Genomic DNA, 10,760 nt, shown 5'->3' with positions numbered 1-10,760 from the left:
TAACATCAAATCGGGAGAAGTAAGAACAGCTTGAATCCCTTACAAATAAACTACTGTTAAAACTTTAACCCAGCCTTGCGGGACTGTATCCCTGCTGACTTAGACTAATATGGCCTAGGGTAGTGTTGACTGCAAAAGAGGGACATGCCACATTTTGCATTAATAACTTACTTAATTATCTTTCAATAATCCGGCCTTGCGGGACTGTATCCCTGCTGACTCGGACCAATATGGCTGATGGTAGTGTTGCCTCCAAAAGAGGGACATGCCACAACAACTAATATAATCTCTTAAAAAGCCCAAAGTGCGGAAATCATCAAAGGATACGTAAAAGAGGAGTCGGAACCAAATGATCCTGTCTTGTTTATTGTTTCTTTTAATATTTTATTTTCATTTCATTTTTTACTTACTAACATCTTTTCTCAAAAATTTGGTTAGATTAGATGTTGACGGTATTCCAGTATTAAAAGCTCTTGTGTCCTTGGACAACATCGGAATCTTACCATCACTATACTACGCCAACGATGGGTGCATTTGCACTAACATATTGTAGAGAGTGATTGTATTGTATCATGTTTTATAAATTTAAAGCTTGATCAACGAGTAAAAAAGTGCTAAAAATATACTAAAAATTATAACACGCTCGCAACACGTCAATCATGAATCATGCAGTGGCGTTGATAACTGAAAGACAAGGGGGTACATGCACTAATCGGCCTTTGCTGAGTGTTATGTGCCTTATGTCCAAGGCTTGATGCAAAACTACTATCGAGTTGGGGGTCTCACTAGAAGCAACCTCTCTATTCCTACAGGGTAGAGGTAAGGTTGTTTACATCTTACCCTACCTTAACTTTACTATTGGTGGGATTTACTGAGTAGGATGATCATGATGATGACGATGGATTTTAATAATTATAAGGTTCACCTGTTGACCGATAATAATCCCAACTTTAAATATTCTCTCTAACAGCCAGATAAAACATAGTAAACGGTTCGATATTGTCACCTCTAATATTTTACTAATGTATAAACTTCTAGATGGCAGGTTGAATCGAAGAATTCTTTAATTTACGTTGTGGTCAACAAAAGAATGTAAAGTTTTCGGATATAGTGACCGATTATGCTCAACATCATGGTGAGGAGGTCAATCTGCTACCAGAATTTAGGTTTGATTTTCCGGCAGAAGAAAACGGGCTATGAAGTTACTCGGGTGCTTTGATTGGAAGCATTTAGTGTTTTTGGCAACTTATTATTAGCATTGTCCTTAAGTATAGCTATGTTTCAATCAATAGATGTCTTTTTCACAATTTGTTCATCAAACATTAACGGGGATAGTCTGGTCCGGTCCCAAGAGATTATCATGTATGAATGAGAGAGGAGATTATCAAGTGATGTAATTAGGGCTTCTTAACTATCCATGCTAGATTTAACTCGAGTTCAGGCTTGAAGTTAAAGGGGTCTGCTAGGCTAGCTTGAAAGAAAACTCTTAACGAGCTGAAATTTGAGCTCAAACTTGGCTCGGATAAATCTCAAGCTAGCTTGCATATTTTAAAAGTTTTAAAGATTTTGTACTTCTTGCACATATGGGTTTCAATGAAAAAAATGTATATATTTCTTAAATATAGATATTATATTATGAAATTTACCATCGTTTTCTTTTTTTGTTTTTTTACCTACTAAATTACTTTTTTGCCCTCAGTTCAAATTTACAGCTTTGCCATTGATTTTGTTTTTATTTGCTCTCAATTTACGATTTTGCTCCTAGTGTAAAATTATAGTCATGTCATTTTTTTTACAAAACTATGGTAGTGTTTTGTTTTAATATGTTGACTTGGTGTGATTTTTATTCGTGTCAGGCAGCTCCCTGCGACTTGCTAATTTGTCCTGAAAAATTACAATTTTGTCCTAGTTTAAAATTAGGGTTATTGGATTTTAATAATATATGTGGCTCTCGGGTGGCAAAAGTGAAAGTGCACTAATTTTAACATTATTTTACTAATTTCGTGAAGATAACGTTAAAAATCAGGGGACGGTTAATCATTGATATGCGCAAAATACATTGTATAAATTATATCAAACAAAACATAAAATCAACCCCTATTATATATTAATGTTGGAAAAATGTGTTTCTTTGTATACTTTTGATTTTCAGGACTAATTGAGCTTAAACGCATAAAAAGAACAAATTAACAGTAAAAACAAACATAAATACAAGAAAGAAGAGTTGACACACCATATCTACCCTCCAAGCTACACCCCAAGACCAAAACAACAAACCAGAAGACAAGTACGGGGCCATGCCACAAGGCATGGGGCCGTGTTACACTCCAGAGTCCATGCAGAACAAGACAAACAAAGCAGACAAGAGACACGGGGTCATGTCCCATGGACACAGGGCCATGGTCAACTCCTAGATATGCAGAATCTCCTAATGGACCCCACAAATCTGACCACGGGGTCGTGCCTACTAACAAACGGGCTCGTGTGTGCATACGGATTGACATTGGTTAATTAATGAAGACAGAGAAAGAAGGACACTGGGCCGTGTGAGGAGACTGTTTCCAGCTATAAATAAAGGTGCTTGGTTCACTTCTAACTCATCCCTTGGCAAGCCACTTCTTTCTCACCTGCCACCATTCCACCACCACTACAACACCATCATCCATCACATTCCTCCATTATCCATCTTTAGAGTGTGTGTAGTAGTCTTGAGATCCAAGATTGATCGTAAGAATTCTTATTAAACAAAGGCCATGCTTGGCTAATCTCTTACATCACTTGGTGAAGACTTTAAGAAATTGTTTTTTAAGAAATTTTGCATTATGTATTACTTTTGATTTCCAAGGTTTTGCTACTTTTAATTTGGGTATGTATTAATGACTTTAAGAAATAGTTTTTTATATTGAAAGTGAACTTTACTCTATCACTTCTTCATGTTTTGTTGATTCACTCATTCGTGTCTTTACGGACTATATAAAACGCGTTAACTGCCTAGAAGAGGGTTAGAATGGTGGTTTGGGTAAAGTTCTTGACCCGTTCAGTGTATAGATTCTGCGAGTACTTGATTCAAGCTTATTATGACTTCTCTTTAGGCAGATAACATCAAATCGAGAGAAGTAAGAACAGCTTGAATCCCTTACAAATAAACTACTGTTAAAACTTTAACCCAGCCTTGCGGGACTGTATCCCTGCTAACTCAGACTAATATGGCCTAGGGTAGTGTTGACTGCAAAAGAGGGACATGCCACATTTTGCATTAATAACTTACTTAATTATCTTTCAATAATCCGGCCTTGCGGGACTGTATCCCTGTTGACTCGGACCAATATGGCTGATGGTAGTGTTGCCTCCAAAAGAGGGACATGCCACAACAACTAATATAATCTCTTAAAAAGCCAAAAGTGCGGAAATCATCAAAGGATACGTAAAAGAGGAGTCAGAACCAAATGATCCTGTCTTGTTTATTGTTTCTTTTAATATTTTATTTTCATTTCATTTTTTACTTACTAACATCTTGATGCGGGCCCAAGCGTAGAAGAGCGGGTCATCCGGTACTTGGAGGCCCAAGATCGCGTCACAAAAGGGGCTTCACTGAAATGGCTCTAACTTGGGCTACGGAGGTCCGTTTGGGGCTTCACTGAAAGTGCGTTTGGGTCATCGTCCGTGCCGAAAAAACGCTTATTTCTATTAGTTTTTTCCATTTTTATGTTTTTTCAAGTACTTTGGGCATTTTGTTTTTGGGCTTGTGTTTGGCCCGTTGTCTTTTTAGGCCCGTTTCGAATTTCTGTCTCTATTTATGTATTGCCCTAGTGAAATGAAAGATCAGAATTGAATTTTGAGAAAAACAGTTTTTCACTTCAAATTCCGAGCCCTTTGGGTTGAATTTTGGGGTTGGGGAAGAACGACACGGGCATTCACAGAATCAACGTGTTTGATCTTCATTATCATACTACTCACTACATCACATCTTTTCTCAAAAATTTGGTTAGATTAGATGTTGACGATATTCCAGTATTAAAAGCTCTTGTGTCCTTGGACGACATCGGAATCTTACCATCACTATACTACGCCAACGATGGGTGCATTTGCACTAACATGTTGTAGAGAGTGATTGTATTGTATCATGTTTTATAAATTTAAAGCTTGATCAACGAGTAAAAAAGTGCTAAAAATATACTAAAAATTATAACACGCTCGCAACACGTCAATCATGAATCATGCAGTGGCGTTGATAGCTGAAAGACAAGGGGGTACATGCACTAATCGGCCTTGCTGAGTGTTATGTGCCTTAGGTCCAAGGCTTGATGCAAAACTACTATCGAGTTGGGGGTCTCACTGGAAGCATCCTCTCTATTCCTACGGGGTAGAGGTAAGGTTGTTTACATCTTACCCTACCTTAACTTTACTATTGGTGGGATTTACTGAGTAGGATGATCATGATGATGATTATGGATTTTAGTAATTATAAGGTTCACCTGTTGACCGATAATAATCCCAACTTTAGATATTCTCTCTAACAATCTCAACTTGTAAGAATTTGGCTCCCATCGATCCTTTTCTAACATATAAGAATTTGATCTCCTCAATAGATTCACATACACCTACAACCTCCTTAATAGATTAAAGTGCACTGTAGTTAGAAAAGGATCCATAGGGGCCAAATTCTTACAAGTTGAGATCGTTGGAGAGAATTTTAAAAGATGGGATTATTATTGGCCAACAGGCGAAACTTATGATTATTACAATCCAATAACACTTAAAATTATAGTCTGGCCATCGTTTTAGTTTTTTTTAGTAAAAGTATGGTAGTGTTTTTTTTAATTGGTTAACTCAATATAATTTTTATTCAGATCGTGTTATAAATAGTACATACAAGTAACCAAAACACATACGTCCATGTTATGAAAATGAGAAATATTTGGTTTAGTGCCCCGCAACATGGGCGGGGCATAAAACTAGTATACCAAAAAAAGTAGCTAGTGGGTGCCGCAAACAAGCGAGCTCATCTTGGTGCGAACTCAAAATTTATACTAAGCAGCTTGGATTGGCTCGAAAATTATACAATCTGATTTTGAACCATTTTTTTAACAATCTTCAAAGAGTTTCGAGTTTATACCAAATCACACTTTAGTCACATAATAAAAGGGTAAGCATGATAAGTAGACATCAAAAGACCGGATATTTTGAAAGAAAGATTAAAAGTACACAAACTCTATAATACTATATATAACATTTTATGTATCTCTTATCTACGGTACATAAATAAAGCGTTCTTTATGACTTAATTACTATAATGGCATCCCTTAGTTTTTACTTCTTTTCTTTGAGTCTTTTTACACCACAGAGAATCGACTGGTGGAGGGTTGTTTTTTATTTTGTTTTATTTTCTTGTAGTGATTTATTTTAATGTGGTTTACATCATTAGTCCTATCAGATTTCCATTTCTTTGTTTAATTTTTTTCTTGTGTAAGTTTTGTCATTAAATTAAAGTTTTTCGCTATAAATGCAATTCGAGTTTGTCTATGTTTTACGTCATTTCACGGCATAAGTTAGCTTTTGTCTTTGCCTACATTTGATGTAACATGGCGGTATAAATTCACATTTTTTTACGATTTTCCCGGTTTTGGTGGTTCTTTGTTCTTTGCTCTTTGCTTACTACCTAACACGGTTTTACGACCTACACAGCGCAAAATCTATTATTGTTCATATAATCATATCTAGCTACCGGAGCTCAACTAGATGTCTGCCAGAATCTAAACAGATCAGAGATAACGACTGAGAACCACCTTTCATGGAACTGAAAAAAAAATTAAACACTACTGAAAGAAAATTAAAATAAAAAAACACAAAAAACACAAAAAACATAACAAATACTAAATACTTTTTCAATCTCATCGTGTTCTATATGTGATGATTTATTAAAAAATAAAATATATAAAATAAAATCGATCATTGTTTTCTTCTTCAACAAACCAGCACCAGTCATTTAAGGACAAGAAGGGATGGGGAGATAGTTAGAGGAAGATATTGGAATGGGTGGTCTCGGAACAAAACAACAAATGAGGATAAATTATTTTGTTGGAAGCCACACATTCCATCACATTCCCCGAACCTTGTCTCCCTTTCCATCTATCCCACTTTCTTTCAACCAACAGTCGAGAACGGCAAGAACAAAGTAAAATTATTGGGGTTTAGGGATTTACAAATCTGATAGTGGGTTGAGTTTTTATAGGCGAATGTTTAAATATGTTTAAGGTTTTGGGTGGGGTAATAAGGTAAGTACCAAGGAAAAAGAAAAACAATATCAAAAATAGTACAACAAATCATTTGTATTTTTAAATAGTCATTGAATTTAACCAGTAGCAAAAGTATGGGTTATATTGCAGCCGACATCTAAAAGTGCGAACTTAGCTGTCAAAAGTACAGGATAAGCCACCAGATGTGTGAGTTAAGCCTTATCTGTCATAATCGATGAAACTTATTTGACGGAAAGTAATTGGCTGTAATCATAAATGTCTGTTTTTTCAAATCTTAAATTTAATAACTATTTAGGTGATTTTCTCTTTTATATAAATTTATTTGTTGTATACTTTTAAAACGATTAAAGATTTCCTTAATAAACCAAACACAAGATACATGATATAACATCTTGATAAAAACCAGAGAGAATTAGGGATAAAACTGAATTCTACTCATTCATTCTCTTCAACAATACAATATATATATAAATAAAACCATAAACCCTAAAGCCCATAAGTAATGGGTTGGGCCTAAAATGTCTGGTTTATAACACTCCCCCTCAGACATTTAGAATTATACACAATTTAATGACATACTTCAGGATGATGTTAAATAGGTACTTCAGGACCTGAATAAATAAACTGATACTACTGGATCAGCTATGCTGCCTCATTAAAAACCTTACTAAGAAAACCCAGTGGGACAAAACTTAGTTAAGGGAAAAAGAGTACAGCGTGTATAATTCTCCCCCTGAATTCAACAAACATCTTTCAATCTACGGAGACCGATCTTGTGTGATAGCTGCTCGAAACTGCTTCTAGGTAAAGATTTCGTGAACAGATCTGCTAGATTTTCACTTGACTTGATCTGACGAACATCGATTTCCCCTTCTTTCTGCAAGTCATATGTTGAGAAGAACTTTGGTGAGATGTGCTTTGTTCGATCACCCTTGATATAACCTTCTCTGATCTGAGCTATGCAAGCAGCATTGTCTTCATAAATAATTGTCGGCTCCTTCTTGATCTGTTCTAATCCGCATGCTTCTTTTATGTGATTAATCATTGATCTCAACCACACGCATTCTCGACCAGCATCATATAGTGCTATTAATTCGGCATGATTTGATGATGTTGCTGTAAGTGTTTGCTTAGTTGACTTCCAAGAAATTGCTGTGCCACCGTATGTGAATACGTAACCTGTCTGAGATTTTGCTTTGTGAGGATCTGATAGATATCCGGCATCAGCATACCCAATAAGCTGGGACTTTTGATCTTTCTGATAGAAAAGACCTAAGTCTTGTGTCCCGCAAATATACCGGAATATATGTTTTACACCATTCCAGTGTCTACGTGTTGGATTCGAACTGTATCTCGCTAGTACATGTACTGCAAATGCAATGTCAGGTCTTGTGTTATTTGCGAGATACATAAGGGCACCGATCGCGCTTAAGTACGGTACTTCTGGACCAAGTACTTCTTCACCTTCTTCTTGAGGGCGATAAGGATCCTTGTGTGGATCTAGCGGTCGGACAACCATAGGTACGCTAAACGGATGTGCTTTGTCCATATTGAAACGTATTAACATCTTCTGGATGTAGTTTGATTGATGGACAAATGTGCCATTGCACAGATATTCAAATTGTAGTCCGATACATAATTTTGTCATACCAAGATCTTTCATCTCAAATTCCTTCTTTAACAATTGAGCAGCTTTCTCTATCTCTTCAGGAGATCCGATGATGTTGATATCATCAACATAGACTGCTATTATAGTGAAATTTGAGAGTGATCTTTTTATAAAAACACATGGACTGATTACATCAGACTTGTATCCTTCTTTTCCGAGATATTCACTAAGTCGATTGTACCACATACGACCAGATTGTTTGAGACCATATAAAGATCTTTGGAGCTTTATAGAACACATATCTCGAGGTGTTGATTTTAATGCTTCAGGCAATTTTAATCCTTTTGGGATTTTCATGTAGATGTCATTTTCAAGTGTCCCGTATAAGTATGCGGTGACGACATCCATTAGTCTCATATGAAGTCCTTCAGAGATTGTGAGGCCGATTAGGAACCTAAGGGTTATCGCATCCACTACAGGGGAATACGTTTCCTCATAATCAACTCCTGGGATTTGGGAAAACCCTTGTGCTACAAGTCGAGCCTTATATCGTACAATCTCATTCTTTTCATTTCTCTTTATTGCAAACACCCATTTATAACCTACTGGTTTGACGTCTATGGGCGTTCGGACTACAGGTCCGAAAACATGTCGCTTTTCGAGCGAATTTAATTCGGCATTTATGGCTTCTTGCCATCTTGGCCAATCATTTCTGTGCATGCACTCTTCTAAAGTTTTTGGTACGTAATCATTTTCATTGATTACATCCGTTGCTATAGCATATGCGAATATATCATCAACACGTGTTTTATTCCGGTTCCACATTGTACTATCTTGTACATAATTGATAGAGATCTCATTTTCGTTCGGTACCGGTGTTTCTTCTGAAACTTCATTTTCCTCTGGATTCATAGTTGTCTCTTCTGGGACATTTACGTCTACCGGGGTTTCACTTATACTCTTTTGTGAGTTTTCACCAACTGCGTTACTTTGCTCTTTTCGTTTCCGTGGGTTTTTGTCTTTGGAACCGATTGGTCTCCCACGCTTTCGTTGTATAGTAATCGCTTCTGGGATTACTTCAATTCGAGCAGGTGCATTTGATGCTGGTACATGTGACTTTGTCACTCTATTCGTGTCTGTGAATGCATCTGATAATTCATTCGCTATTCTTTGCAAATGTATAATCTTTTGGACTTCATATTCACATTGACCACTTCGGGGGTCGAGATTTGATAGCGATGATGCATTCCACATTATTTCTTGTGTTACCAGTCTTTCTTTGTCCTTATCTCCCCCTAAGACTGGGAACATTGTTTCATCAAAATGACAGTCAGCATACCGTGCTGTAAACATGTCTCCCGTCATTGGTTCTAAATATTTAATTATGGACGGAGAGTTAAAGCCAATATAAATACCCAGTCTTCTTTGGGGTCCCATTGTAGTACGTTGTGGTGGCGGTATTGGTACATATACCGCACAACCAAAAATTCTAAGATGGGACAAATTTGGTTCTCGTCCGGAGACCTGTTGCAATGGGGAGTATTCATGATCAGCAGTTGGTCTCAATCTAATTAGTGCAGCGGCATGCAAAATAGCATGACCCCATGCAGAAGATGGTAATTTACATCTCATTAAGAGTGGTCTAGCGATTATTTGTAATCGTTTAATCAGAGATTCAGCTAAACCGTTTTGTGTGTGAACATGAGGTACTGAATGTTCAACATTGATCCCAATTGACATACAATAGTCATTAAAAGCTTGAGATGTAAACTCTCCCGCATTATCCATTCGGATGTTTTTAATTTGATTATCGGGGAAATTGGCTCTCAATTGTATGATTTGAGCTAAAAGTCGGGCAAATGCTACATTTCGAGTAGCTAAAAGGCTCACGTGTGACCACCTTGAGGATGCGTCAATTAAGACCAAGAAATAGCGGAATGGTCCACACGGAGGATGAATGGGCCCACAAATATCCCCTTGGATTCTGTCCAAAAATGATGGGGTTTCATGTATCAATTTAGTTTGTGAGGGCCGAATTATAAGTTTGCCCAGAGAGCATGCTACACATGATAAGTCTTGTGGTAGCAAAACTTTTAAGTTTTTGAGAGGGTGCCCGGTTGCACTTTTGATTATTCGTCTCATCATTATGCTACCAGGGTGACCTAGACGGTCATGCCATATATTGAATGTGTCTTTATCTAACAGCTTTTGGTTACTCACCATGTATGATTCGATAGGATTGATATTAGTACAATATAATCCAGAGGATAAGGCTTCTAATTGTTCAACAATTGTTTCTTTGCCATTTTTGTTTGAAGTAATTTGAAGATATTCAATATTTTGTTCAGATATTGTTTTTAGGTGGTAACCGTTTTTTCGAATATCTTTAAAGCTAAGTAAATTTCTTCTGGATTTACTTGAATATAATGCATTATCAATAGTTAGTTGGGTACCCGAAGATAATATTATGTGTGCTCTGCCGGAGCCTTCGATAAGGTTACTGACACCAGATATAGTACTAATCGGTGTCTCTGCCGGAGACAACTCAAAGAAAAATTTCATATCTTTGAGAATAGTGTTAGTACTACCGCTGTCTACCAGACATTCATCACCAATAAAAGCTCTACTAGAGCTAGTATACATATTTCTTCAGGAAATAAAAATAAACAAATGTTAATTCAAAGAAGTAAAATGAAACATTGCAAGAGTTTCAAATGAAAAGTAAAACATAAAAGGTACATTATCCTCAATCAAATTAGTTTCAGCATTCTTTCCTTTTTTTCTTTCATTATATGTTGAGATGCCTCAATGAGGTGTTTAAGGGTGTGACATGTGCAGGACCAATGATTTGACATCCCACATTTATAACAAATGTTGATTTGGTTCCCGCTACT

Source organism: Helianthus annuus, chromosome 8, assembly GCF_002127325.2.
Source record: "Helianthus annuus cultivar XRQ/B chromosome 8, HanXRQr2.0-SUNRISE, whole genome shotgun sequence".
Taxonomy (NCBI): domain Eukaryota; kingdom Viridiplantae; phylum Streptophyta; class Magnoliopsida; order Asterales; family Asteraceae; genus Helianthus; species Helianthus annuus.
This window is presented reverse-complemented; position numbering follows the sequence as displayed.